Below are 3,951 nucleotides of genomic sequence, written 5' to 3' on the forward strand. Positions count from 1 at the left end.
TAATCATCAGTAGAGATGCCATATTTGATGAAGGAGGAGAATGGGACAAGGGACTACATGATGAGGACTACAATTTTTTCTTATATTTTTAATAAGAAGACGCAGAGTAGCTAAGGATCGAGCAAGCAAGAGAAGAGCCTACTACTCCACAAATAACAATGACTACAAGTAATTAAAGTGACTCATCATCATCAACTTCAAGAGAAAATTCAAGTAAAAGAGTACTACGCTTTTGAAGATTCCAAGAACTTTATGAGTAAACTAAGAATCAAGATAATCTTACTCTTTGTTGTGTCTTTGCCAAGTATGAGCCCATGGATTTCCAAGAAGTTGTACAAAGTAAGAAGTGGAAAGATACAATTGATGAAGAAATCAAGGCAATCGAGATGAACGACACATGGGAGCTAGCTTCACTTTCTAAAGTGCATAAGGCAATTGATGTGAAGAGGGTGTACAAAGCAAAGAAAAATTCCAAATGACAAATTGATTGATATAAGGCAAGATTGGTGGTGAAAGGCTACAGACAAAGACCTGACATTATCTATGATGAGTTATTTACCCTGTTGCTCGATTAGAAATCATTAGACTATTAATTTCTTTGGAAGCTCAAAATAAGTGAAAAATACATCAAATGGATGTAAAATCTACCTCTTGAATGGAATACTTGAAGAAAATGTCTACATTCAGCAGCCAACAAGATATGAAGTCAAAGGACAAGAAGGCAAGGTTGTAAATCAAAAAAAGGCTCTCTACTGGCTGAAGCAACCACCAATAGCATGAAATAGCTGAATAGACAAGTATCTGCAAGAGAAAGGCTTCATTAAGTGTCCTTACGAGCATGCTCTATACATCAAGAATTAGGATGAAAATGTCTTGATTGTTTGTTTATATGTCTTGTTTATATGTCTTGTTTATATGTCGATGACTTGATCTTCACCTAAAACAGTCCAAGCATGTTTGAAAAGTTTAAAGAAACGATGACAAAGAAGCTTGGAATGACAGATATTGGGCTCATGACATACTACCTTGGCATTGAAGTCAAGCAAGCAGAAGATAAGATTTTCATCTCTCAAGAGGGTTATGCAAGGGAGATATTGAAGAAGTTCAAGATGGATAATAGCTGACCAGTAAAAACCCCTGTAGAATGTGGAGTCAAGCTATCAAAGTATGATGAGGGAAAAAGAATTGATCCAACGGTTTTCAAGAGTTTGGTTGGAAATTTACGCTACTTGACATGCACAAGGCTTGATTTCTTTATGATGTTGAATTTGTCAGTCGCTACATGGAGACTCTGACTGCTACCCACGTAAAGAGCATTAAAAGAATTATGTGCTATATCAAAGGTATAATTGATTTTGGCTTACTTTACTCATCATCCAACAATTTCAAGCTTGTAGGATATAGTGATATATAGTGATAATGATTGGGCTGGAGACATGGATGATACAAAGAGCACTACAAGTTCGAGTTCTTCATTCGTGTTCTTCATGGGAAACACCGCTTTCACTTGGATGTCAATAAAACAACAAATTGTCAATCTTTCAACATGCGAAGCAGAGTACGTGGTTGCAACCTCATGTGTTTTCCATGTAATTTTGCTTCGAAATCTATTAAAAGAGTTAAGTTTACCACAAGAAGAGGCGGTCAAAATTTGTATCGATAACAAGTCTGCAATGGAGCTAGCAAAGAGTCCAGTTTTCCATGATAGAAGTAAGCACATTGATACGCCCTATCACTACATCAGAGAATGCATCGAATGAAAGGAGAGAAAAGTGTAGTACGTGAAGTCTCAAGATCAAGTTGCGGATATTTTTACCAAGCCACTCAGAGGTGAAGACATTATTAAAATGAAAAGTTTATTTATAATCACAAAATCAAGTTTAAGAGGGAGTGTTGAAATATACACTTGATTTTAGTTGTTTAAATAAAGCCCAATAAGAGCCTAATTTCTAGAAGTATGTCTCATCTACAAGCTTATTCTAGAATGTGTGGTAGGTATGGTATTATTGTGTGGTAAGTATGAAATTATTGTGTGGTAGGTATGGAATTATTTTTAGCCATTATAATAGAATTGTATTTGCAAAATTCTAGCCATTAATTTAGGAGGTGCCACTAGTATAAAAAAGGTTGGAGTCTGAGTTTGTATCAAGCCAAGAAAAGGTGATAAACAAAAGTGAAGCTTCTTCCATAAATTTTTAACCTTTGCTAAATCCTAAAAGCTTCTTCATTCCAACATGAACATCCACTATACTTAAAACTTAAGAATTTTCATTGAAATAATTACGCATGAAAAACTAAAATATGAATCTTTAAAATCCAAACGTGTTTGGGTCTGCTTTACGAAAATATATTATTATGCTATGCCGAGTATGTAATGTTTTCAGCTTTTATTATGTATGCATATATGTACTGTGTATAAGCCTGTGATTATGTTCTTGGTAATCAAATGGAGATGGCTTTTTCTATCCTAAAATTACACCGTAAAGTTCAATTTATAAGGTCTATATCTTTGAGAATGATGATGAATTTTTTATCATTAAGTGTATTGTAATCATTACTCTTAAGTTCTACTTAGTGAAATAACATCATGGGCTTGTTATTTCCAATATATATTCAACCTTAAATTTTATAAAGTCTTTTCTCTTTATAATTTATAAATCATCATAGCTTAATCTGATAAATATTTCTTTTTCTATTTTCGTCATCATATTCTTATTTAAAGAAGAAGAGTGCACATTAAGGTTTAAATGTTTTTCTATAATTTTTTTTATTTTTTATCTTCTACATTAAATTACTAGATAATTAAAAGTCAAATTTAAAACATGAAACATAATTTTATCGCAAGTTTTTGAGAGTCAAATATTGGATCACTTGTTACTTCATCATATTAACTCATCAGAGTCATGATTTGCGCATAAAGCCTTTCTTTTTTGGTGTTGCCTATATTCTTTTCGCTTATTTCTTTTCATTTTTCTTTTTGTTCTTTCTAGAATTTCTACTAAGTTCTGGATGAGTTTTTCTTACATGTCCAATTTTTTTTATAGTGATAGCATATAACTTCATTAAGTCGAAGATTAAATTCTTATAACAATACATACAAGTCTTAGATTTTCCATGCATTTGGTATTTTTTTCTAGGAATTTTGTCATGCCGCTCTAAGAAAATTGCTACCTCATCGCTCTCAGCACTAGAACTTAAGATGCAATCATCAACAACCTCATCGACTTGCTCATTTTCTCTCTAGTGTGCCATTAATCAATTTCTTTTTAAAATATACTTGCCATATGCAATCAAAGAGCCACAAATAAAATCAACTGGATATGAAGTGAAATCCTTAGCTTCTCTAATTACAATTACTTTTTTATCCCTTACTTTTAGAAGTTATGCTAGGATTATGTAAAGCAAGTTTTGATTTTTTGTGGATTCTTCCAAGATAATACATTGTATTAATTCTTGTAGATGTTATAAAAGTCGCATAAAAAATTAAAAAACAGCAATATTGATTTGTGGTCATTGTAACAACAATGAATATTAGTATTTATGATTGTTGTTATAGTTCCAATGGTTATAACTACAACAAAATGATAAAAGCAATTTCTATTTGCCACCTGGTTAGCCTTGTGCTCCAAAAATTTATCTCTAATCACACAGTCTAGCTAGCACATAGGAGTGCGTGAATGAGATAAAAAAGGGATAATTATAGTGGAGCAAATTTTACTTTGGCTTTTAGATTGTAGCAAGCAATTGCTGCTTACTGGCCCCATGCATTTACTCAAAGCTATTTGAAACTCTCAACACTTACAATCACAATTATATTAGCAAATATTGAAAGTTATACAGATTGTAAAATTTTAACTGTGTAAGAAAATATAAAAAAATTTTGAAACAAATATGCATGGTTAGAATGATACTTAAATTAATGCATATACTTATATTTGAATCTTATATTAT

Source organism: Phalaenopsis equestris, unplaced genomic scaffold (assembly GCF_001263595.1).
Source record: "Phalaenopsis equestris unplaced genomic scaffold, ASM126359v1 Scaffold201541, whole genome shotgun sequence".
Lineage (NCBI taxonomy): Eukaryota > Viridiplantae > Streptophyta > Magnoliopsida > Asparagales > Orchidaceae > Phalaenopsis > Phalaenopsis equestris.